Source organism: Cygnus olor, chromosome 3 (genome assembly GCF_009769625.2).
Source record: "Cygnus olor isolate bCygOlo1 chromosome 3, bCygOlo1.pri.v2, whole genome shotgun sequence".
Taxonomy (NCBI): Eukaryota; Metazoa; Chordata; class Aves; order Anseriformes; family Anatidae; genus Cygnus; species Cygnus olor.
In genome coordinates this window covers 40,188,420-40,216,293 of record NC_049171.1, presented here as the reverse complement: position 1 = coordinate 40,216,293, position 27,874 = coordinate 40,188,420, and the positions used below count along the sequence as shown (strand labels likewise).

The window sequence follows — 27,874 nt, the reverse complement described above, 5'->3', positions numbered from 1 at the left end:
CATGCTCTGTAGCATGATGCCTTTTAAATTAAAAGTCTCCCATGTGGGTAAACAAATATCTCTTTTACCTTCCTCCTTCACAACCCAGGAAACATCTTCCCCCGCCCCCCCCTTTTTTTTTTTTTATGAAATGTTCTGAAGACTGTTCACCCTGAGGTACAGCTCACCAGGAAAATTATTACCCCAGCTCTAAAACTTCATTAAAGTGATTGGTTATTGAAAACAGAATAGCCTAGAGAAGGACAAATCCCACAATGAGGAGAGCAACATATCATTAATAATGGAATATTATCTGTATTTGAACACAAAAAAAATCAGAAGATATTCTTAAGCAAATTTTGGTACATAGAAGAAAAGGAAGATTGGTACCATTGAAATATTTTTATTTTTTTCACTATGTCTTAAAGTTAATTTCAGTCAAATTAATTTGTTTAAGCTTTAATCTGCAATTAATGACACTCGCTACACCAACTACCTGTGGTGAACTCTGTCCTGGCTTTTCTGCCACCATAGCCTTTCCCATCTGAAGAAGCAGAGGAGAAAGTACAGAGTATGGAAGGAACTTTGTCTTAATTATGAATGAAAACACCACTAAAATAAGATTATCCCAAGTAAATCTTTCCTTTATTCTTGTCCATCTCTCTTCTGTCCTTTTAATTTGATATTTTTATTTCTGACTATCACCTGGAAGCTTTGCTATTAGTATGAGTAATTTCAGATAAGCCCTTTTCCATTGACTGGTTAATACATTTATTTCTATCATGAATTCAAGTAGCTGTTCCTTTCTAAGAGAGAGAGAGAGAGAGAGAGAGAGAGAGAGAGATAGAGAAAGAGACAAAGAGAGAGAGAGACAGGAGAGGAGAAAACCAGCTTATGTTTTTTTTCTAATGCAACGCAACAAGTGGAAAACGATTGATTCAGTTAAGATAACTCATCTATTAAAAGAAAAAATGTAGACAGATAAATCATATCAATTTTCCTGCCTTTAGACAATGATGCTTCATTGACATATAAACTCTTGTTTACAACAGTCTGATGATGTTGTTTACAGGTGTTACTTAATGTTATTGACAAGAATAGTGTTGTTTATATAAATGGAATCACTGTGTGCAAAATAATCTCATATCTACATGTGCTTGCTCATGCAGTATGAGCCTATTTTCTGCAGGCTACTGTATTTGATCCATAGCTATCAGCATTCAACTGGCAAATTCATTTTAAAAATATAGGCTGAAAATAGCTTCATTTCACATATATTACTTTCTGACTGCTGCTGTGATTGCTCAGCCAGAGTCCAGCTGTGGAAATGTTAAAACTATTCATCAGGCATGAATATTCATCAAAATGGTATTATTTTCCTACATATTACTGAGATGGCAGACACAACTGCTAGGTGAGAGGTGTGAATAAACCCTCCAACTTTCCTAAAAAGTAAAAGATTCCACACACTCACACACACCAGGAATCCCTTTGCATAGTGCCTGTACAGCTGAAAGGCAATACCTTCTGCATCCTCCTGATGCAGCTATATGCAATGTGCTATTTGTCATATCAGTGGATTGATCTGAATGAAAATAATAGTCCCAAATAATTACAAAATCATGAATCAAGCTTCCCAGCTCCTGAGCTCAAGTTTAAAATCATGAAGGGTTTTTTTTTAATGATTTTTTTACTTGCTTTTACGGACTCAAATCTTTAGGGACTAAATGACAAATTAAAACATTCTGGTTTTAAATAGAGATTGAGACTGATGAGTAATCACAAGATCCGGAGCTTTAATAAAATAAAATAAAATAAAATAAATTTTAAAAAGCCAATAAAACACAAAGACTTTTAAAACTGAAGTTAAAATGGCAAAACTGCTATGCTGTAAGTGTTCATTGACTCATTGAGCAGGAATGGGATTTGGGTCCAACCACAAAGTATATAATCTCAAAAGCCAATTCTGAAACCCTTACTAATGTCATGCCACATATCTTGGTGACTTTAAAAGATGACATAGGGTGAAAACTGTGTATCTGGCATCCTGAATAAAAAAACAAAACAAAACAAAACATAAAACACAGGGTGAGGTTTACTGCTTCCAGCAGTGCAGTTCCTGACACAGCATCATGCATGACATTCCTCAAGGATGAGGCCTTGCGTTAGATCCACAGTTGGTACAAACCAGTAGGAATGTATTGATTTCAGTGGAGTTACAGCATCTGACACCAACTAAAGATAAGGTCTATTAACTTCCTATTGTCTCTAAAGCATCTGCCTGTAGCTTTTCCCTGATGCATATTCAGATGGCAACAGAGTTAATATAAAAAAATCATTAGACTACAATAGCAATATTTTAAAGGCTGTCTGGCAATATTCAACAAGAATAAAATCCACTCTCTAGCAAGCGTGCACAGCCTGTATGACACTTATGTGCTAGGTATTTCTTCTATACAAACCTTGTTCATGACTTATCTTTAGTACATAATATACCTCTTATTAAGCATTTTCGGAGTGTTACCTGGAACAAATGAAACAAAAATACTGCTCTGACATCAATGTCCTTAATGTAATTAAAGTTACATGATGAAGAAAGAGACTATAACACTAGCTTTTAAGCAGAGCTTCCATCACCTTGCTAGTTTACAATGAACTAATTGAGTTATGATTTAACTGACCTATCTTGAACATATATGTACACATGTACTTGTATGTACACGTGTATGTGTGTAAATATTAATCCATATGATCAAGTAATATAGGATGAATCTCAAGTCTTGTGACATGAATCCCACTCCCATGCCCTCAAAGTAGCTATAGACTATAGCTTAGAAAATATGAAATAAATGTGTTTTCCAGGAAGATGAAGGAGAGTCATCAGCACATTTAAGAGAGAATATTTTGACAGCCCCAGCCTCTGTTCCCTCTAGTAAATCTTACTCCAATCTGGAAGAAAAAATAAAGAGAGAGAAAGGTGCAGGCTTCAGCTTGACTCTCTTACATCATAAGAGAATATTTTAATTGTCAGAGGATACTGACTTACAAAATGTTGTGGGTTTTTATTTTTTGTTGTTGTTTTTTTTTGTTCGTTTTTTTTCGTTGGTTGGTTGTTTTTTTTCCTTATCTCTTGTTCTACTATGTGCCAAGTATCTGATAGTAAAAGAATCCATTATTGATCCTCTAGCTTGTTTGCTAGGATGTGACGAAATTCCAACCCATGTACTCAGATATTTTCTGTAGGATAAGGATGTGAACTTTTCAGAATGGTGAGCTATGGGCTAAGCTACATGCAGGACTATTGGTTTCTTGATGACTGAGTCCAGGCTTAATTTGACTCAAACATATAAACAATTTGGAGATGATTGAAAGTGTATTTCTGGCTAACATAGGCAAGAAAACATAAAATAATGATAAATATCAATATAACTAAAAACTGCACATTAAAATAATAGCACTGTATTTTAGGAAGCACTGTGTAAGATTTCTGAAACTACCAAAATCCCATTTCCAAAGGAATTTTACTAACAGAGGATCATTAATCCTACTGAAAGCCAAAAGGACTTAGGCTAGATTGATTTCAGTGGGAGTTAGTCACTTTGAAAATCTCATTAGGGTACCTGTCTACATCCTTACACTCCCAACTTAAATGCTTTTAACATTTGGCTGCTAAGTGTCTTTTCAAAATGAAGGCTTAGTCTCAGAAACTACATAGACTTAGATTGTTAAAGATATTTATTATCTTCTGGTAATTCCAGTGGAAATGAGGTACCTAGATGCCTTTCAAAATTCTAACTACTATCAAAGTTAAACTTGAGAAGTACAGTCAGGTAACAAAAAGGATTTGTGACATTTGAGATTAGATATGATGTTTCCCTATTATTTTTCTCACTTTGCGATAAAAGCAGTATTCTGTTTAAAATTAAGCCATTCTTTCCTGTGTTTGTGTGCCAAAGAGACATGCTGAGCTAATGCAGGAAGGACAGAAAGAAATGTTCTAATCAGGAGAAATGCATGAAGACTCAGAGTAGTGAGCTTTGCCATCTCATCTGACATATATAATGGCTCAGAAGCACATTGCAAATCCAACATGCAATGACTATAATGGCTCAGAATCAGCATGCCATGCCAGTGTATGACACACTGAGAAGCTCAGAGCAATAGGCTGTGCCATCACATGCCAGGGGTTCACATACTTAGAGACATTTCTCTCAATTTCTCTGGGGGGGTGGGGGCAGGAAAAGGGTGGGAAGAAAAGACGATTGGTCCAGGGTACAATTTTCAACATCATTCCAGGTCAGGGTGCACATCTTGCATGTGACGTCACCACTCAAGAGCTGCTTTAAATTACAGAGAGTTTGGGATTGCTTGTTTATTCTGTTTCTGAGAGGATTTATTTTTAATGTAGGAGTTCTGTGAAATACTTTGTGGTCCCCTCAGTTTCTTTTGGAAAATAATAGTTGGATGGAATGAAGCACTTTAGAAGATATTTCATTTCTTGGCTTTTAAAATCAATATTTTTCACATTGTCATGAATATTTTTTGTAGACAGCTTGGCAGCTATTTTTGTTCATTGTAATTGTGGCTATAGGTGAAGATGGAGTACCTTTCTCTCATTATTAAGAGCTTAGTAGCCCTGAGCTAAAGGCTGCAATTCTTCATGTCACCACTGTGGTGGCAAATAAGATTTTCCATTTAGTTTCAAGTAACCTCATTTGTCAAGGAGACTGTATTTCAAGTTTATATAGATTTAAGGCAAACAAAACTGGACAGTTAAATGCTTCTTTTGTCATAAATTGTATTAATCCATTAGCAAAGACTTAAACTAATGGAATATTAACATTGCTGATATGCTGTCCTATTTCAGACTTTGTGTAAAGAAGGCTCATGAAGTTAATATAATAGCTAAATCATCTTCACTAATGACAGGTTCAGCAAGCTGCCAGCACACACTCATACATTGACTTGCATTTCATCCAAAATTATGGATATATTTTTCTCCATGGACTTTTTGCCCTTCCTTTTTACTTTATGTTTTTAATTTGTATGCGTGTGCATGTTTATGCACAGCAATCAGGAACATGGATCATACAAAAACCACAGATGCTTAAAAAAATAATAGAAGAGCTGTTAAATAGAGGGATCTGTTCTCAATGTTTTCTTGTGGGTTGTTTTTTTTGTTGTTTGTTTGTTTTCATTTTCCCATTTTTCTCGGTGGCTGAGATATAAAAGGTCACATTAGCAGATAAGAAATGCTAACTCCCCCTCAATCTTCATATGACATGCCTTCTGCGCTCAGTGACTAGACCTCACTTCGATGGATAGCGTGCACTAAGTGGCACTGGCTGAAGATTCTAATCAATGCAAGTGTATAAATCTGACTTAGGCACCTTTGTATACAATTTTACCCAATACCATTTTTCATCTGTTTTAGATAATCCTGACTTAAACCCATAACTGCCAGTCTTTAGCTGCAGGTTTGTGATCTGATGCAATTTAAAATTCAGTGAAAGCACGAAACTACAAATGACTCACCTAATTAAATTAACATAACATAAGCACATAGTGTACTGTGCTTTCTTCCTCCTTTCAAATCCATTTCTGTTCCTTCAGGTTTCTTGAGAAGCATTTGAAAATCTGGGGTAGGACAGTATTTTTCACATCATGATGCAAACACAGAGATTCCCAGAGGCTATTGTAGGGATTTCTGAATGTCCACATATTTGATTAGGCATGCTAGAGAGGGACATGAGATTATGCAAGTATCTTTACTGTGCTCATGTTGAGTGCGAACTGTGAAAAAAATAAAAATAAAAATCCACATTTGTATAGTGGAGATTATGGTTCTGAGTCACGTCACAACATGGAAAAGGCTACAGTAAGAATCATTTCTTCTGTCATATCACAATGGGGAAGTCTGACCTTGATGCTATTCTGGGCCCTACTCTGCGTCTGTGCTTTTTAGACCAATTTGCAACAATTTCAAATTCATTCTTCCTTTTGCTAATCAAATTACTTCCAGTCTTTCACTATGCTCATTGTTTTAAATTCAAGAAGAACCCGAACCATAATGAAACTTTTTAGACTATGTATATCTTGTTTATTCCTCATTATCATGACAGAAAAAAAAATAAAATCAAACTCTAAAAGTTAATTCTGCCACATTACATTTTTGTTTAATTCATATTTTTTCAAGAATATCTGTTGTTTAAATTTCATATGATAGACTGTTTATTTTTATACCTTAATTTTTATATCTTCTTGGGAACTGAATCATAGAATCTGAATCATAAAATATCCCAAGTTGGAAGGGACCCACAAGAGTCATCGAGTCCAACTCCTGGCACCAAACAGGTCTAAACAAAAATTCAGATCGTATGACTGAGAGCACAGTCCAAACGCTTCTTAAACTCCAACAGGTTTGGTGCCCTGACTACATCCCTGGGGAGCCTATTCCAGTGCATGACAACCCTCTTGGTGAAGAACCTCTTCCTGATATCCAGTCTGAACCTCCCCTGTTGCAGCTTGACCCCATTCCCTCAGGTCCTGTCACTGGCCACTAGACAGTATAGATCGGCACTTGCCCCTCCACTGCCCCTCGTGAGGAAGCTGTAGACTGCGATGAGGTCTTTCCTCAGCCTCCTCTTTTCCAGGCTGAACAGACCAATTAACCTCCGCTGCTCCTCATACATATTCCCCTCTAGGCCCTTCACCGTCTTAGTAGCCCTCCTCTGGACACTCTCCAATAGTAGTACGGTAGTCCAACTGAAGTATTAGTGACTTTTGAAAAAACACTTTGTCATTTACTAAGCATTTACCAAATTGTTTCTACCACCATTAATGGAGATTTCTATAATTGAAACATGTTTGATTTTGTTCATTATTATAAAAATACTATTTTCTTGGCAACAATAGACTGAAAAATGAGTCTTAGATGAACAAAGCATTTTGTTTTCAGGATTATATTGACTTCTGATTCCTAAAATCCTTATGTCATTTCTTTAAGGCTGTTTGATCTGACGAGGTTAACATTTCTTTTCCCGTTGCATAACAAATAAAGTGACAAGAACAAAACATTTTTTTTCATTTCCATTTAGCAATCCATTTTAAAAATATTTTTAAAACATATTTTTTTCTATTTTCTCATAGCAAAATTTTCTTCTATTTTATAGTTGCAGTAAAATATCTCCTTCTTCCATTGTTCCATTTATAACTTTCTATCAGTTTATTTACTAACTCAAGTACTTTAAAGCCAAAAATAATCTCTTAAGGACATCAAAAATCTTACCTAAACTCATTTTGTTATTACAAAAATGTATGAAGAAATATGTTCCAATGAGAACAAAATAAGTTGAACAGTTTCATCAATAGCTGTTTCTCATTTATACATAATTATTATCTCAATTTGGTTACTAAGGTTACAAAGATATTCACAGTTGCCACCTGTACATCACATGAAATTCCACAGATTTAATTGGTTTTGTATGTGCTGAAAAACATTATTACTATTTTTATCAATAATAGAAATAGCTTGACTTTGCTTTAGAAAGCATGTTTTTATAGACAAAAAGAACACAGAGTCCATTTCCATACCTTTGAACCAAAGGAGGAATTAATCTTCAAAACCTTCAAAATCTCCCAGAGGATCAAAGGTTTTCAGGCTTACTCCCTCCTAACTGACTGAATACCAGTTTTGCTGGCGTTCACTGAACAGATCACCCTTCCCTGTGCCCCCTGATGCCAGCTTACAGAAGGGAGCACACAACAGTAGAGAGGCAAAACTTGCTACCCCCTAGGGCTTTGAACAGCAGAGGGCTGGGAGCTGCTACCTGTAATACTGCCCATTCGTTCACCATGGATAGGGAATGCATTGTTTTTACTACTGTACAAGAATAAAATAATGTTTACCTGAAAGCATGAATTTCAAAGAGTAAAAAATTCACAGTAGGTAAGATAACCAAGTTTATTCTTAAGCAATAAGGGTATTCTGTATCAGCTTTAGCATCTTGGTTAGTTTCTACTTCTCTTTTCTTCAGAGTAAAAATTTGACTCTGTCTTATAAAGATACAGTTTTGTTGCTGAAGGGGCACTGCTCCCAATTCTTTCTTGTCTCAAAGCATCAACCTCATGCTTTGTCATTTCTGCTGGCACAAACATTTGTACAGTCATACTGCAAATAAGATCACAAGTTTTCTTTAGCAGTCTTCATTGGCAATCAGATAAGATATTTTCTGACAGAAGTGCAGCAGATCTTGTCCACTGATAAGAAAGGAGAGGGACCATTATGTATGATTTTTAAAGTACATTCACTGATTCAACAAAGTCCTTCAGCACAATCATATATGCTTATCATTGTTAATTCACATTCTTAGAAAAAATAAAACCAAAAACTATCAGCTAACTATTCTCTCCTTTATTTAAGTTTATATGACATATACACCTGAAATTATATGAGTGATGAAGTTCACTTAAACTATATGCAATCTTCTGAAGTCTCCTTCTGATGCAACTTCACCATGAAATATATCTTCTGATTTGAGATTTTAACTATGATTCTATTTTACTCTTTGAATCTGTTCCAGAATACTAAACCACCATTAACTACAAATCTTTTGAACATTTAGCTGTTCACAGAAGACAAAGGAAAATTATATTGTTATAGTTTTTTAAAAATCATTTTGTCACCACAGAATTCTGCATATTCTAATAGCCTAGGTTTTTTTTGAGCTATATTAGAGTTACAATAGCTCTGGGAGTTTTCTTCATGAATTCTCAATGGTCGGTTCCATTAAGAAAAGATTGGTTTGCTTGACTGGAAATGAACCAACAACGTGTTTTATACGTATTCTTGGTTGGAAATATCCAACCAAGTCATTTGTATTTTCACTATTTTGAAAGAATATATCAGTTATCTAGTCTGCATACTGAATAATTCAAGGAAGTGTTCTTTATTAAATATTTAATCTATTCAGAATTATACAGTCACAATATATATCAGTTAAATGCATACATTTATGGGAGCCCACTTTTATTAAACAAAATTAAATATTGAATTAAATTTAATATTTAAACTAAATTACTTAGTGGATCAATTTAAAACATAAGAACTTAAATTTATGCCATCATACATGAATAACAGAGGAATAAATATTGAATGGGTTAAAAGTAACCATACTTATCTGCTGTGAGAAGTAATTCTTTTAAACTAAAGAATTAAGAGATGCATGCATGTGAATATGCACAGAGGTATACTTCTTTTTTCTATTGGTCTTAATCTTAAATTTCTTTCACATGTGTCATAATGCCTCCAAAAGCTGTTTGGTCTAGTGTTGTAGTGAGAAAAGAAAAACAGCAAACAACAATTTGGCAACTGTTATATGCACTGATGTTTTCAGTCTGATTACATTGTTTGGAATGCTGAAAAAAATTTATTCATTAGGAGTGCATATTCTGAGAAATTTTCCAGAAAACAAAATTTATTCACTAATTAATTATAATTATAGTGTATCATGATTTAAGGGTTTTCTTATTAATGCTTTTTTTTTTTTTTTAATTCCCTGATCTTTTTTGTTTCATTAGATAGGTTATGTCTTTTATTTGCTGGTAAATGAGTTTGAATGGATACTAGTTGGCACAGAGTACATTTAGATTAGGAAATGAAGAAATGTTTCCTTAGTCTCAAAGCATGTCCAATTTGTATCTCAGCAGCACACTGGGGTGGTATGACATTCTCCAACTCAGAGTCCATCAGAAATAAAACAGAATGAGCAAATCGCTAGCAGTTCCATCTAAGGGATATTTGGTCTGGAGGATGAGGGCTCAGGGGATAAAACAACATCTGAGAAGTAAGTGAAAAATCAACTGTGCACAGCAACTTTTCAGAAAGTATGTAATATGACTTCTTTTAACTTCATTTTCTGAACACAACATATCGGAAGCATACATCTGCAGGCTTCAGCAAATATTTGCATTTAATATCTGAAGTCCGTAAGTGAAAACAAATCAGCAGAATTGAATGGTGTTTTGCCCTCTGTGTATCTTCATCTCTCCCTCCTCCTAAGCTGTACAAACCAGGAGGAACAGGTAACCATTATCATCATTTTTTGTAGATAAATTACAGTACAGTCCGTATTATGTCTGTACCAATATTTTTCACTTTGGATTTTGACAATAAACATCAGCTTTCTATAAATATTTTATTTGTGATGCAACAAGACAAGAAATTCTAGCAATTTTTGGACTGACATGCTGTTTTCTTCACATTTTTGCGCACTGACAATACAAATAAATGCTTTGTTCACCTAAGTCACAGCCTAGTGAGATTTTGAACAGTTTTTGGATGTTGTGAGTACCTGCAGCTCACATAAACTCTGTGACTGAGCTCTTGAAGTGTACTAGCTAAGAAAAGACTGGATTTATTTTTCCCTGAACGTGTAGATTGTATGTATTCCAAAAACTTCACATTTTCCTTTTAAAATGAAAAAAATATATATTAAATACTGTGTAGAAGCAGCACTGTATTGTGAAAGATTCTTCAGATCTGAAAATTAGAACAAGTCCAAATGCTAGGAAGAGCTGTAAGATACAGCATTAGGCCTTCAAATGCCAGTACCACACTTCCTTTCTTTTTGCATTCAGCCACAGAGATAATTGTTGCTTTCAGGCAGAATAAAATCTGATGTGCTATTATATCACAACATTTTTGTTTAAAGGTAAGATGATGCTAGGACTCCTTTTAATCCCTTTCTTGCTTTGGGAACCTCTCTTCCTGTTCCAGAGTTCAAGACGACAGAGAAGGAATGCTATGGAAGGATTCAGGCATCTCATCCTGCACAGTTTGGTCTCAGAAGTTTCTCAGCATAACATAAGGAGATTCAGACTCTTTTCTTTCTCCATTCAGGGTCATATTGTGCGAGTTACAATCCAATCCCTGTAGAACTGACAGAATAGAATGTGCAGCTCAATTTGGAGGAATTAGATTGGATAAAATACCTGAACCTGAGCATTAAAGGACAAAACTATATTTTATGTATATATTGTTTTAATCTGAGTGAATTGAGTGTGTGCAGTATTTCAACAGTTTGAATGAGAGAGTGAGAAATGGAAATATGGTAATATGAAATTATACTTCAATATATTTTGCTTTCACAGCAATAGGAACATAAAAAAGGTGAAATAATAAAACAAACAAAAACCAACCTCTTTCCACACTCCTGTGTTTACCAGTATTGCCAAACTTAAGGGGAATTGTCTGCTCCAGCTAGAGGTTGTGGTGTAAAAGTACTTGAAAGAGGGATCCTGCAGACCTGTGCTAGCTGCTGAACACACAGTACTATGTCATTGTGAGTGCAGGTGCTAAGCTTTATTAGAACAAGTTCTTCCCATTTCCTCTGTGACATTCTCTTCTCTTTCCACTAAAGCTGGTACTTTCTCACTTCCCTTGTCTAGATGACTGTACAGCTTGGGTGTTCAAGTCAACCAGGGAATTACAGCATTTAATTCTGAAAAAGCAATTGGGAGGATGATTATCAAAGGTTATCTCGTAACAGAAGCATTATAAAATTCATTTCTGCCAACTCCCGGGCTTGCTTGCAGGTGCACAGGGACATGAATATCTCCCTCATGGAGACCTTAGTGCTATGCTGGGCTGTTGCTTGTCCCCGGCATTTCTTCAGTGTGTGAGATGCCTGAGAAGAGGTGTCTGGAAGAGAAGGTAACAAGAACATCTGTCTTTTATCTATGCATCTGCCACATTGTTGAGGAGAGAAGTATATTTCATTTAGTTGAAGAGAGACAAGCTAAACTACCAATATATTCTTTTTATCTTTTGGATGGCTATGATTACACGACTCCTTTTGGAATAAATATTTTAATTTGGACAGCAATCAGATACTGGTGAACTTTACTTTTGCTGGTATTGATTTCTTCACTTCTCCAGGTTTAACCCAAGTCTAGAAGTCAGATTCAGTGCTTGATTCAGGCATGTACCTAAAGATTAAGACAGCTACTAACTGCAGTGCAAGATGTTTAAACTCAGTGTATAATTAGAGGAGATAAAAGAGTCAGTGCAGAAAGTGGAGCAATGCAACTTACCTTAAAGTTAAATTAATTATTTACTATATAATGGGACTTAGCCACATAAACATAAGTTTCTAATGTCATTTCAGGCACCTTGAGTTCCCCCATGTTACATAAGCCCCAGTTTCCAGCTTCCAGCTTCCACCTGAAAAGAGTGTGGGCTCGTGTTAAATTGTACATTGGTACTTGGGTCATGTCCACCAATCTGTGCAGATGTACTATGTAAACTGGGCATCTGAAATGGTACTAGACATTTGTGTTTAGACTGCTGATGTCAGGTCAGCTGAACCACTCTCTAAGCTTCAAACTTGGGAGGTGCTAAATTCTTTAAGGTTGTTGTGAGAATTCTAGGGCTATAAGCTTATTTTAGCTGCATGCACAATGGTATTCAGTATCATCTCTGAAACCTAGAGCAACTAACACATGTAAAAGTCTGACAGATGTGACAAACACCTGAGGAAGATCTGCTCTTTTCAGATCTTTGTTGTTTTACTGTAATCTTCAGAAAAGTGAAGAAAAAGGTTTTGAAAAATCTCCACTATCACTACTATAAATAGCTGCTGATTGTTTATCTAACAGAAAATATCTTAGTTCTTTCATAGGTTAGTTAGACAAAATCTTCCTTAGATAACATTGTAAAGTGACAAACTTACATTAGTAAGTGGAGGAGAAGACTTAAAGTCTGTCTGGTCAAACTCAAATTTAATCCTTTCGAGGTTCGGACAGGCTCTCCTTGTTTTCTGCAGATAATTATTTGTTGTGTTGCACTGGTTTTCATTTTTCTGCTCTCTCACAGAAATAATCAGATGCTTTCCCTGGAGAGAGGTGTAATGCTGATTTAATTTTTGTAAGATTGGATGTTGTTCTCTCTTCCTCTGCTACTCTGTTATATATAGAGGGAAGGAGGAAAAGGAGAGTTAAACTAGTTCTCTGGAAGGAGGGAGCCATACCCCGATGCCATAGCAAGAAAATAGCCTGAGAACAAATAATCCTAGCAAATAAAAACACTATCACCCAAACTCAGTGCAATTGACAGAGAGGTCTCCAGGTTGCTATTGGAATGATGAAGCAAAGACTAACGGTCAAGCTTAATCCCATCTTTAAACTGGTATGCTGATACGTTTTAGTCACACACTATCAGATTGGGCCTTTCACAAAAGCAGACACAGACACAGACACAGATTTCTAGGTTGGAAGAGACCTCAAGATCATCGAGTCCAACCTCCGACCTAACACTAAGTACTCCACTAAACCAAATCGCTAAGCTCTACATCTAAACGTCTTTTAAAGACCTCCAGGGATGGTGACTCAACCACCTCCCTGGGCAGCCCGTTCCAATGCTTAATAACACTTTTGGTAAAGAAGTACTTCCTAACATCCAACCTAAAACTCCCCTGTCGCAACTTTCACCCATTCCCCCTCATCCTGTCACCAGGCACGTGGGAGAACAGACCAACCCCCACCTCTCTACAGCCTCCTTTAAGGTAACTGTAGAGAGCGACAAGGTCGCCCCTGAGCCTCCTCTTCTCCAGGCTAAACAACCCCAGCTCCCTCAGCCGCTCCTCATAAGACTTGTTCTCCAGACCCCACACCAGCTTCGTTGCCCTTCTCTGGACTCTCTCGAGCACATCCATGTCCTTCTTGTAGTGAGGGGCCCAAAACTGAACACAGTACTCGAGGTGCGGCCTCACCAGAGCCGAGTACAGGGGGACAATCACCTCCCTAGACCTGCTGGCCACGCTGCTTCTTATACAAGCCAGGATGCTGTTGGCCTTCTTGGCCACCTGAGCACACTGCTGGCTCATATTCAGCTACCTATCAACCAGTATTCCCAGGTCCTTCTCTGCCAGGCAGCTTTCTAACCACTCATCTCCCAGCCTGTAGCGCTGCCCGGGGTTGTTGTGCCCCAGATGCAGGACCCGGCACTTGGCCTTGTTGAACTTCATACAGTTGGCCTCAGCCCATCGGTCCAGCCTACCCAGATCCTCCTGCAGAGCCTTCCTTCCCTCGAGCAGATCGACACACGCACTTAGCTTGGTGTCATCTGCAAACTTACTGAGGGTGCACTGGATGCCCTCATCCAGATCATCGATAAAGATATTAAAGAGGACCGGCCCCAGTACCGAGCCCTGGGGGACACCACTTGTGACCAGCCTCCAACCAGATTTGACTCCATTCACCACAACTCTTTGGGCCCGGCTATCCAGCCAGTTTCTAACCCAGCGAAGCGTACGCCAGTCCAAGCCCCGAGCAGCCAGTTTCTTGAGGAGAATGTTGCGGGGAACGGTGTCAAAAGCCTTACTGAAGTCAAGGTAAACCACATCCACAGCCTTTCCCTCATCCACCAAGCGCGTCACTTTGTCATAGAAGGAGATCAGGTTCGTCAAGCAGGACCTGCCTTTCATAAACCCATGCTGACTGGGCCTGATCGCCTGCTTGCCCTGCAAGTGCCGCGTGATGACCCTCAAGATAATCTGCTCCATGAGCTTTCCTGGCACTGAGGTCAAACTGACAGGCCTATAGTTCCCCGGGTCTGCTGTCCGGCCCTTCTTATAGATGGGCGTCACATTGGCTAGCCGCCAGTCAACTGGGACCTCCCCCGATAGCCAGGACTGCTGATAAATGATGGAAAGCGGCTCAGCCAGCTCCTCCGCCAGTTCTTTCAGTACCCTCGGGTGCATCCCATCCGGCCCCATCGACTTGCGCACATCCAAGCTCCGTAGCAGGTCGCCAACCATTTCCTCATGAATAGTGAAGGCCACATCCTGCTCCCCATCCCCCTCCACCAGCTCAGGGCACTGGGTATCCAGAGAACAACCGGCATTGCCGCTAAAGACTGAGGCAAAGAAGGCATTAAGCACCTCAGCCTTTTCCTCATCCTTAGTAACTAGGTTTCCCCTCGCATCCAGTAAAGGATGGAGATTCTCCTTAGTCCTCCATTTCGCATTGATATATTTGTAAAAGGATTTTTTGTTGTCTTTAACGGCAGTAGCCAGGTTGAGCTCCAGATGAGCTTTGGCCTTTCTAATTTTGTCCCTGCACAGCCTTGCAACATCCTTGTAGTCCTCCTCAGTGGCCTGCCCTTTTTTCCAAAGATTATAAACCCTCTTTTTTCTGCTAAGCACAAGCCGCAACTCTCTGTTGAGCCAGGCCAGTCTTCTTCCACGCCGGCTCGTCTTTGGGCACGTGGGGACGGACCGCTCCTGTGCCGTTAAGATTTCCTTCTTGAGGAGCGCCCAGCCTTCCTGGACTCCTCTGCCCTTCAGAACCGCCTCCCAAGGGACTCGGCCAACCAGCGTCCTGAGCAGCTCAAAGTCAGCCCTCCAGAAGTCCAATACAGCAGTTTTACTGGTCCCCTTCCTGGCCTCGCCAAGAATAGAGAACTCTACCATTTCGTGGTCACTCTGCCCAAGACAGCTTCCAACCACCACATCTCCCACCAGTCCTTCTCTGTTTGTGAAGAGAAGGTCTAGTGGGGCACCACCCCTGGTAGGTTCACTGACCAGCTGCGTCAGGAAGCTATCTCCCACACTCTCCAGAAACCTCCTAGACTGCTTTCTCTGTGCCGTGTTGTGTTTCCAGGATATGTCCGGGAAGTTGAAGTCCCCCACGAGGACAAGCACTGACGATTTTGCAACTTCTGTCAGTTGCCTATAAAACTCCTCATCCGTCTCCTCATCCTGGTTCGGCGGTCTATAACAGACCCTGACCAGGATGCTAGCCTTGCCGGCCTTCCCGCGGATCCTAACCCACAGGGATCAACCTTATCATTCCCAGCCTGGAGTTCCACAACATCAAAAGATTCTCTAATGTAGAGAGCCACGCCACCACCCCCTCTGTGCTGCCTGTCCCTCCTGAAGAGCCGATAGCCAGGCATTGTAGCACTCCAGTCGTGGGAGCGGTCCCACCACGTCTCCGTGATGGCAACCAAGTCGTAGCCTGCCTGCTGCACGATGGCTTCCAGCTCCTCCTGTTTGTTACCCATGCTGCGTGCATTAGTGTAGATGCACTTCAGCTGGGCCATCGCCTTCTTCCCCAGCCTAGCCATTGTTTCCCCCAGCACAGCTCCAACAAGCCTTGTTTGAGCCCCGTCCCCCTTCTTACCTAGTTTAAAGCGCTCTCTATGAGCCCCGCCAGCTCCTGGCCTAGGATCTGTTTTCCCCTTGGAGATAGGGACCCGTCTGGGGCCATCAGGCCGGGTGCCGAGCAAAGCTCCCCATGGTGAAAAAAAACAAAATTTCTGTGCTGGCACCAGCCTCTGAGCCACCTATTAACCACGTGAGCTTTCCGTGTCCTCTCCGTGCCTCTCCCTTCCCCCGTAGGGATAGACGAAAACACCACCTGCACTCCCGCTCCCTCCACCAATCGTCCCAGCCGCCTATAGTCCTGTTTGATAGCCTTGAGGCTTCTCTTTTCAACATCATCACTGCCAGCCTGGACTATCAAAAGCGGGTAATAGTCAGAGGGGCGAACCAGGTTTGGAAGCTTCCTGGTAACGTCTCTGACCCTGGCCCCAGGGAGGCAGCAGACTTCCCTATGTGTGGGGTCAGGCCGACAAATAGGGCCCTCCGTTCCCCTGAGGAGGGAGTCGCCCACAACAATCACCCTTCTTTCTTTCTTGGTGGAGGCAGTCCTGAGGCGTGGAGTCAACTTCCTCACCTCAGGCATCCTCCTGGGTAGGCTTCCTACCTCGTCCTCACCCACCGGTCTCTCAAGCTCCAGGGCCTCAAACCTATTGTTCAAGGGCACCTGGGAAGGCGGCGCCGGAAGGGGAGGGCATCTCCTGAGAGGTCGAGAAGGGACCTGTCTCCATTCCTCCTCAACTCGCAGGTCCCCTCCCTCTGCCCGATGGCGACAGGGCAGGGGGTCCACCCCCCTTTGGGGCGTCTCACCCTGGTCCCTCTCCCTCCGGTCCTGCAGGGAGTTGCTCCACCAGTCTATCTCCCGCTCGCACTCCCTGATATCCCTCAACCTCTGCACCTCCTCCTTGAGTTCCACCACCATGCGGACCAGGTCGTCCACCTGCTCGCACCTCACGCAAGCAGTCTCTCTGCCTCCCGCCGATGGCAGCAAGAGGCTCAGACGCTCCCCGCAGCCGGAGACCTGAACTGCCGCATGTTTGGACGGGCAGTCGGTCTGGGTGTGTACTGACTTCCTAGAGAAAGCACCGTGCCTGGTGGAGACCATTGCAGCCCAGCTGACGGGAGAGTGCCGTTAGAGGAGTTATCCCTATGGGCGGGTGTGAGCGCTCCGCCCTTCCTGCCCGCCCTGCCTGCGCTAACTGCCTCGCTAACTGCCGCGTCACTCCCCCCACGTCACTCCCTGTTTGCCGGCCCTGGTCGCCGCGCTCCTGGTCGCTCGCGCAAGGAATAGCTTCAAAAAAAATCAAACAGAAACTGAACTGCCAGTAACTACGCTTGATGTAATATTGAGAATTATACAATATTTAGTATTTGAAACATTTGTCCAGGGAGATGAAGACATTGATTATGTTCTTTTCTCAGCTTGAGAAGTTCAGATGCACAGCTCTTTTTCACGAAAAAACGAAACACACTTCATAGACAGCGAATGACTTAGAAAGTTCTATTTTAGTTTAGTGTGAAATATTCAAGTTTCATCATTCACAATCTTAAATTACATACAGGAATAAAATGACATCCCTCTGGAGACTCTCCACTTAGAGGACAATGCAGAGACCTGTGTGTTCTGAGGACAATGAAGACAGCCTCATGCACCTCCATTTGTAAATGTTATTTCATTAACACCTTTGTGTCTAAGACAGAAATTCATCTTTTTTTATATCAGCCTTACAAAAATTGTCTGCTTTGTGCAGTCATTCAGAGGCGTTGGCATAATCAAAGAGTGATTAACCTGCTTAATGATTCTGTAGGTGCCAACTTCCCTTTTACTACAAATTCTGATATTTTTCTTTGGGTGGAATGCAAGGATGGGATGCAAGGATGGGATTTAGAGGCTTAAAAAAAAAAAAAAAAAGGCATAGGACTACTTGTGAATCCTACAGTATTGCAGAAATCTGCACACAACTGAAACATAGAACACCAGAACACATGAACACATAAGAGATTGCATCCTTCTGGATGAACAATGGGAGGTTGGGCAGAACACTCTATCTGACACTTAGATGCCCAGCTGGGCAACTAAGACCCATTTCTAATTTCTAGACAGATAAAGAGATAAAGATATGAGTTGAATCCCACTGTAAAGATCTAAATAATCTTCCCAGCGCTACATTTGGTAGTAAGGTAACTTTGCTTGGCTACTGCAGAATCAGCAAGGAAACAGGTCTAATGAAAATTTGCTTCAAAGAAGTAAGCTCAAAGATGTCTTACCATTCCAGCTTCCCACATTGGTTTTGTTGCTTGACTTTCCTTGAAATTATTGAATTTGACATTCCATAAGTGCTTCCCATTTATGAAGGAAGCAGACAGGACTGTTCTCTTAACTTACCATGCAGTATGTGCTGCCCTAATCTAATACCACAAGTACTGCAAACAGCTGTGCAGAAATTCAGATTGGTTAGACCCACTTATTTTCTAGTTTTGGATTGCATAAAGTTGTTTCTAGCATTTCCAGATGTATGCTTAATATAGGGAGTAGTGTTCATTTTGTGATGACATTGTTTAGTTATCTAAAGCAAAAATCATTTTATTTTATTTTCTGAGACTGATTGTTGCACTAGAAGAGCTTCTGCTACATGAGATCTGCTGCTGAACCTCACCTGGCAATTTTAACATAACTAGAAACAGCCAGAAATTATTCTACAACTCTCAAATGTGAATATGGAACTGCTTTCCTTCTATATGATCACTTCTGCCTCTTATCCATGCTGACTATTCATATTCTGACCTTCAGCCATGTGCTTTAGTTTTGCTTTTAATAGGGAATTGATACATTCATCTATCTGTTGCTGGATTTGTTGCCCATCAATCCCAAGCTGTAAATTTTATTGCTTTCCTGCTGAAAATTCAAATAATAAGATATGTCATATATTTATTTGAAACTAAAGCGTATTTATTCCAGGTATACTTTGAAAGGCCAATCAACAACAAATAGACAAACAAACAAAACCCCAGTATAGCATATCTATAGTATGCGAGGTAGAAGGAAAACAGCCTCCCAAATATACATAGCATAATTAAAACTACAAAGCAATAAACATAAAAAATAATATAAAACAATACTGAAATATTAGTATACTATAATTAGTATACTATATATTAGCATAACACCTAATAGTAAGTGGAATCAAAAGTGACCACAGTGAGGGAAATCACATTTTTTAAGGTCAAAGTTTTATATGAGATTAACACACTGCCAAATCATTCAGTCTTTCCTCATCTAAGGATTCATGAATTCCAGTTAGTGCATTCTGATTAAAGCCAAACAAAACTGCACTAATATTTGAGAATTATCACAATTAACACAGTTATCACAGACAAATTCTATAGGCATTGGTCCAGTCGTAAGGCAGGAGGATGGACTTCATGACAATTTAAAGCCCTTGCTAGAACTGTTTTTCTACAATTCTCTGAATTCAGATATTAAAAAGACTAAGCTTTCTTCCAATTAACTGGAAATACAGTGATTTCCAATATTCTGATATGAATCTAGCGTGAGGCAGCACTCTGTCTAAGGGAGAGTCGAGTGTCTGCACACATTCTCTTCTCAATAGACAGTGGGTTTGCATAAGTGATATGACGAGCTGTGGCAACATAAAGATATCTTCAGTCTTATATATAGCCAGAAATAAGGGGTATGCCACAATCTTATGTCATTTATCCATTTCATACATCCTTATCATATTTATACAAATTAGAACTGAGGTATTAAAGATGGAGTTTCTTTAGCTTTCTTTTTCTTTTACTCTAAGTTTTTCCAGTTTAGCTGTTTCTTACAGACAGTGAATTTTGAGTACATCTTTAAGAAGAAAGCTAACAAAATGTGCAATTATATATCCCGAAATGACTTTTGATGGCAAATTTAAAGAATATGAATCTTCCTGTAATAAGTTTGCCTGAATAATTTAGCTGCTTTGATCTGGTATTTTGATATTCACTTTTAGCGGTAGAGATCACCAGTGAGACATTAAAGATTATTATAAGGACTATTTTGCTGTAAGATGTTCCTAGAATAAAGCAAATTTAAGAGAAATAAGGCTGGTTTAGAATCCAATTGAGGTACTTTAGAAATGCAACCCCCTGTCAAGCATCATCAGACCTTAGATATTAAAGGTCCCCAAATGTGTCAGGATCTTTGTAAACACATTGTCAGCATATGCAGCATACATATGAATTCACAATTATTTGTCAAACTGTAGAGCCTGTGCTTGAACTCAGCACATAAACAATGAATGCAATGCACTAGAAAAGGAAAAGGGTAAATACCCTGTCTGTAGCTGGTGAAACTGCACCAGGACACCAGGCATGGTGCCAGACATGGACATGGGTGTGGCTGGAGGATCAGGAAACAGCCGTGCATAGAAATGATTATACTGATTTACCAGAATGTTCCCTTTGCTTCAAGTATCAAGTTCAATACCTTTCCAGGAGGTAGACTGGAGGTAAAGGAGTGAATCTAACCTGCCAAAAACTCGCCTTTTAAACTTGACATGACAATGTTAGGTGACTAAATTAGTCGCCCATAGTTTCTTACCTTTCCTTATACCTCAGATATTTGAGTCCTGTCTCATAGAAACTCAGTGGTAACAGACATAAAATCTCAGGCAGAAAGAAACCGTATCTTTGCATTTGCACCCATTAGTCTTAACTCACATCTTTAGCCCTCAGTCTATTAGCCTTTAAGATGTCACCATCCATCTCTGTACTTCTTTAGGACCCCTTTTTGAGGGTGATAAATTAAGTTTCCTGACCAGAGGGATTTAGTCTCATGCTGCTACTTGAAATAAAGATTGTCTTGAGGAGGTACATTTTATCTCAGAGACAAAAAGAAACCATGGTTCACTTTCATTGAGGGGGGGGGCATGACAATGGAAATATCTTTAATGAAGGTGAAAGTGTGTGGCTTTCAGCTATTACAATTCATGCCACTATTTTTTTCTGCTGGATTGGTTAAATAGGTCATAAAAAAAAGGTGTCCTTGACTGTGACAGGCAGGCAATAAAAAAGTATTACACTCTTAGATACTTACATTTGCTATGAACTTTTTGTTTCTTGATCCTTGATAATTACACAATGCTTTAGTTAACTAAATAATGAATGTATTTATTTATTTGCAAGAGAAAACTTCAGGAAACACCTTAAATTTCTTTTTCCTTAATTGTCTCAAAAATCTCCATAATAGCTTTTGCATTTGAATCAAGTTTCTTAACAGACATATGGTCAAAACAGAGAAATCATTCTAGTCAGTAAAGCCCTAAGCTAAGCCCCAACTCATCTGATCATTTGTAAATCATTGTCACTTGAATGTTTTCTTAATATGGCTTAATTATAATTCAATGCAGTGTTAAGCTTTTGGGAAAAGACCTCCATTAAAAGGTACTTCCTGGGAAAAGAAGGAAATTGAGAGCTCTCAGCTAGCATTGCACTTTATTATTCATGTATAATTCTTCTGCATCACTGAACATCTGCTAATAAATTTGATTCAAGTTTCCATGATAGCTTTTACCCTCATAATTCGATCCCTGCATGAGTTTTATATCTGATGAGAATTGATATTATTATTGCTAAGAATTCTTATCCTATTAATAATTTAGCCTGTAAAGTCATCAGGTAAGTTAAAGATGTTTATAAAGAAACCCCTCCCTAATTTAAAATAATAATAATAATAATAATAATCCTCATTTACTAGAGAATTTCTGTAGCTTCCCTGGAAGCTAACTGACAGATGGTCACCTTGGCAGTATGCTGCAGTAGTGCAACCAAATACTTATTAAGAGTTTCTGATGCAGAAGGTGATCAAGAGCATCAGAAGCGATTACTTCTAACTCGGGGTTTTGTCAGTCTTCTTTGCCTTTGTGCCTCCATATTTATAGATAAGCTTAAATCCAGATCAAATATAAAACTTCCTTTGAACAACTACAGATCTGTCATGTTGATTTGGTGTATGACTTTGTTCCATGTGATATAGTATTTTCCATGTGGTTAGACCACAGAATTGAGGGTCCAGGTTTCGTAAGATCATTCAGAGATCACTCACTGAAACACTGTCTGCCCTTTATGAAGTCACTAAGATCAAGCTTACCAGAAATGCTTATCAACGTTTCTACATAAGCCAAGAATTTCTTTCTGCTAAGCTTGAAAAACCCATAGTGGGTGAATCCTGTTAATATGCCTAACCTCAATCTCCCTTGCATCTCTTCAACTACCTTTATGAATTCAGTAAGACTCCCTTACTTTGTACAGTGATGTGACATAATACTTCTGAATCTATTGGAAATGGTTGATGGAACGATCTGAGTATAAAATCAGAATTCCAGGTTTATACATAACTATTGCTAAAGCAGAAGTAGTGAACTAACAGCAAATGCTAAATTTCTCCCCAAATATTCATGCTACATCATATAACATCAACATATGTAGGTATATGGTGACTCCCCAAAATTGCATCAGGAATGATAAGGTACTATGGGGCTAGCTGAAGTTGCTATATATAGCCTAGAGAATCACCCAGAAGGGAAATTCCCAACCAAGAAAAGAGGATGTTTTCATTCCTTTTACACCTTGACTCCCCTTGCACAAGGGAAATAAGATCATGCAAGAATTGCAAACAGACTTTTCTTTTCATTCTGATCAATATACTTTATGGATTTTAGAGTCTTCATTGTAAGATGCTTTTCAACAACCTTGAATATGTTACATGAAATAATCATGTAATATTGCAGAGGTTACAGTGCTTACTCTGTCATAAAGAAGAAAAGGTTAATTATTGGCCTGTACTGTTGTCAGAAATTTTGTTATATGAAGTAGTGTTGCAAAGGTAATGCACAAATTGTGGTATGATTTAGCATATTTCTGGTTTTATTATGCTTTTCTTTTTATCTCTTTCCAATTGCTCATGCTTTCTTTTGCAAATAGCTTTTATTCTCTTTTTAGATTATTTTCAAAAACTGTCATTTCTGGAACAGGAAAGAAAAAAGTCAATTGGATTAGTGATGATTCTATTCCCTTTTGTCCCTGAGGGACAAAATGCTTGCCATTTAGACATTCTGTCCAGTATGCATCTTTACATATGCAACATATTTTTTTTCTTTTTCATTTTCTTGGTAAAGTGTTGCAATAATTATTATATTATATTATATCCCAAAGATTATGTTTCTGCTGCAATATTAAGTTCATTTGATTGCATGACTTGACCCTGAAATTCTTCTACTCTTCCAAAATTACTTCTAGGAAAAAACTTTTGCGATCATTAGAGATTTATTCAGTGCTGCTGATTTTCCTTTAATTCTATATTTGAGATCCAATCACATTCTACTTTAATAATAACTAGACAGATCAGAAATTAAGATAGCAGAATCTACTCATTTACTTCTGAATCTATTTGTACTTCACAGTCACCAGCAGCCCCACTGATCCTAGAGTCAGCTTTTTAACATAGATGATAGCCCATATGAACTTTTGTATTATGTGAATACTGTTATACTGTTGTAAATATGAAAAAAAAAAAAAAAAAAAGAATAAAAGAAAAAAAAAGTCTGGATATAGTCTTTCTATGAACTTTCTTCATTTGTAGTTTGAAATATATATATATACATATATATATATAACCATACTGTGCCTTTCTGATGCATAAATTCTTCAACTGGTTTGATAACCTGTAAATTAAGCATTAACTTAATTAACCAACCCCCATTCAATGCTGGCTCCGTTAGTCTTTACAATTAGAAGATGTCTACAGAACTTACTCCCCCAAATTCTTTGTTAAGGGCTAGGGAAATTCAGAAATTTTCACAGTTGGACTTCATTGAATTATAATGCATCTAGAGAGACAGATTTCTAGTGGCCTTGATTTCCTATTGCCTTACTCCTATAGACAATTACATTTATGCAAAGTGCAAACACTGCTTAATTAGAATGATAGCATTCTATATCCAGTTTGGACTCAGGTATATATTTAGCTGTGCACAGTATTCTTTCTTCTTTCCTTGGTACAGTTACCGAAGTATTGAGTGAGAAGACTCATTTTCTTAACAGTAGCTTTATAACAACCTTAAACTAAGCAATGCACTCAATTTATTGCAAGATGAAATTCTGCCACATCATGCCAAACAGAGGACAGGCTGAGGTTCTACAAATGCTTATACCCATATGAATGATTTTCACATATTTACCATCAGAAAGCTTTCCTCCATGAATTATGTGATCATGTTCACAGCCAGTATCTGCCCATTTTGTACTATTTGAGTGGCATACGGCATTGAATTACTGGAAACTGTGATATAATTTTTCCTGTCTTGTGCAAGAAATTAAGCAGAGATAACTACAACATTAGTTTAAACATTTTCTGGAATGAACATTTCCTCAAATACAGTCAGTGCTTCATTTAAAATTGTCAGAAAGTGATAATGGAGGACTTATGAAGGGAACAGTCCTTTTTATTTACACATTTCGCATTCTGGAAATCAGTTACTTGTAACTACAAGCAATTATGATAAAAATGCAATTTAGGAAATTTTCCTGCAGTAATGATAATGAAGCAATGAAATAGATTGTCTGGGGATTCTCCACCACTGGAGGTCTTTAAGAGTAGGTTAGACAAACATCTGTCTGGAATAACAGCATGGAGAAATCTTTAGCAGGGAATTATAATCATAATGTAGTGTCTTTCCTTAAGGTCACAGTCTGTCCCAACACAGTGACCATCAATGGCCCTAAGCAAAAGTAGAGATTGTAGTTTCACTGTACAAAATGGAATCAGCTGCATGGACTTTCTACAGATCATTGAAAATATCTCCATGTGCAACAGTTTTTTCCCTGATATGTGGGATGGTTAAGCAATGACAGTAGCTCCATGGGTATGCACCTCACATAGTGTGAAGGAGTTTTTGCAACTTACTGAAAGTCCTTGGTCTGCATGGGGGAAATCTGGGTGGACATGTTACTGCTGTTCTGAAGTAACAAAGGAAGATGCTTCTGCTTTTGCTTCTCTGCCCCCCTCTGCTGAAAAACAGCCCAACTTGCAGCCCTGTCAGTTAGACTGAAGACTGCTTCCAGTTTTCAGTCCTATAAGTCACTACTCCAATAAAATATGCAAGAGAAAATTTGCAACAGCAGTATTCCAACAAAGTATTCATATGAATAATTATACTGAAACTCACTTTGTCAGAAACATGAGAAAGTATACTTTGTTCACCATTACCCATGCCTTTTCTACTCACTTGCTTGTCTACTCTCCAATTTGACAAATCACTGTGGCTTCCTCACTGCCTCCACTTTCAGATACACCCCAGAAGAGTCATCTGGTGCAGTATGGTGCAGTAGAGGCAGTGGGGATGTCCCACAGAAGCATGAAATGCAAAAGACCATTTGGCTCTTCTTTACTACACCCGTGCTTTAGGCAGACAGAATAACACTGACAGCATTAATCAATAGCAAAGAGAGGTTGTGCATGCTTTCTGAAAGGCTGAGCATGAATGTGCAGGAAGGGCTGCATCCTTTTGCAGCTCCAGACAACAGCCATAATTTTACTTTGGAGGACAAAAAACCTTTATTGGTGTATTGTTGTTGTTGTTGTTGTTGTAGCTTTGTTTTGTTTTTGTTTTCTTCAATGCAAGCTTAAAGAAGGCAATTCAGGGTGGGTAAATTAGACTCTGGCTGTGGACAAGTCCCTCTCTATTGGCAGCAGAAGGTGCCTAAGAGGAGCTCCTTCTCATTGAGCCAGAGGTGCTCTGCACTTTCACAGAGTTTAGACTGTATTATCATCACTGCTTTATATTTATTCTCCTACACCACCACTCCCTTCCTCAGCCATTTTGTATTCATGGGGAACCAGGTTAATAGGATGAGGCAAGTTAAAATTAACTTTTTTCATTTAAAAATGGTCAGTTTTAACTTATCATTATCTGCCCACCAAAGACAGTAACAAATATTTACTCTATCACACATGAAAATGCCTGTAAGGAGCCACAGGAAACAAGGAAGAAAAAGAACTAAAATACCTTTAAAGTTTGTGAAATAACATCATCCATAAATCCATTCCAAAACTTTGAGTTATTGACCCTTATGCTCCATATTTCAGTTTTCCGTATGCTTTTTAATCACTAATGAAATTGTCTTGGTTAAATGCCTGCAATTCAAATTCATTTCATCAGACCAACAAGCCTAATTCTTCTCATCAGCCAGTGAATCTCAATTTCACTGAAATTTCACTGAATTCACTGCAGCATTAAAAATTATGAGAGCAGAATTAAGCTCAGTCCTAAACTACTGATTTATTTACTCTGTATAAGCCATAAGCATATATTTATAGGTACAGGCATGAAAAAATATCATCTCTTTCTGTTTATTTAGGGGAAAATCAGGATCATGTTGTTATTTGCTTGTTCAAATATAATCTGTGTTTGTATTCAACAAATATTACAAGTGAGATCATTTGGATTTTTTTTTCTTAAAGCTTATTTAACATGAAGAGGCTAATTCTATTGGACCAGAGCTTTGCAAGCATTTTCCTTAATCTTATCTGATACCTTTGATTTAATTGAGAAAAGTCACTCTAACATAATGTCATTTTTCTTGCATGCTTTAAAATAATAATAATAATAATAATAATAATAATAATAATAATAATAATAATAGTGTAATTAATACTATACAAAGTAAAGGGGAGGGAAAGACCAACAACAAAAGCAAAACCAGAAAAAACTCTTGAATGCCCAGGCATAACAAAGGTAAGTGAATGTCTACAACAAAAAACTGCTACAGTCAACATGTAAGTAGGTGACCTGTAGATGATCTAATTTTAAAAAATTACATTACAATGGTTGAGGGGGAGAAATACAGAAGGGAGGGGAGGAAGGAAGGAGGTCTTCTAACTGCCAGGGGATTGTTTGTAAAGGAATAATTTTATACCATTTTTATCTTTATCATTTCTAGGATTTCTGGATAAAAATGGGTCACAGATTTAGTGGAAGATCATTGAAGAGGATGTAAAACATCTGCTGAAATCTATTTCCGTATCATCAATGATACAAATATGTTTAAAAAAAAATCTACTTTTAAGTGTTTGCTGCAAATTATGGAATAAAACGGAAAAAAAAAATCTCAGAGGAATCAGTGGGGTTCATTCCATTGCCTGTGCTGTCCACAGGCAAGCTGGAGCCACTGTAGCTTTCTCTTTGAGTTTACTCATCAGCAAAGTTATGTCTTTTGAATCCTCAGAGTTAATGCCAACAGTTACTGTTGCTGTGTACCACCTGTACATGCTGGTAGCTCTTCTTGGAGGGAGAAGAAAGAACTCCTGCTTAGATCAGATTAAAGACACGATGCAGAAGAATTGGTATGAACAGCTTCAAGATACACAAGCCTTTATGTGTCTTTGTCAACTACAGGATATTTGAATGGCATTAGATAATTGAATAGAGAGCCAGAACATAGACATACTGATTTCCTTTTTGTTCAAATGCCTAAGAAAAGCCTTTTCCCATCAAAACAGAACCAAAAGAAAAGATACAGAGTAGTTTTAGTTTGTATGTCATCTGTATATAAGCTCTTTTCTCCCATCGTCAACATGGAAGATTGGCATGAAAAAGGAAATATCATTCTGTGAGCACAAAGTAAAGATGTCAACATGATTCCTCTCAGTTAGAAAATATCCTTTCATAAAATTAATTGACTAAGGC

The 27,874-nt window shown here is 38.5% G+C and overlaps 1 long non-coding RNA gene across 1 annotated transcript; it reads left to right on the top strand.

Annotated features, from left to right (window-relative positions):
* Nucleotides 1-2,140: 2,140 nt before the first annotated feature.
* Nucleotides 2,141-27,276, top strand: LOC121067942. Its single transcript, XR_005818520.1, has 4 exons — nucleotides 2,141-2,225; nucleotides 9,685-9,824; nucleotides 11,575-11,692; nucleotides 27,129-27,276. It is a non-coding gene; the product is annotated as an uncharacterized LOC121067942 (long non-coding RNA).
* The last annotated feature ends 598 nt before the right edge of the window (nucleotides 27,277-27,874 follow it).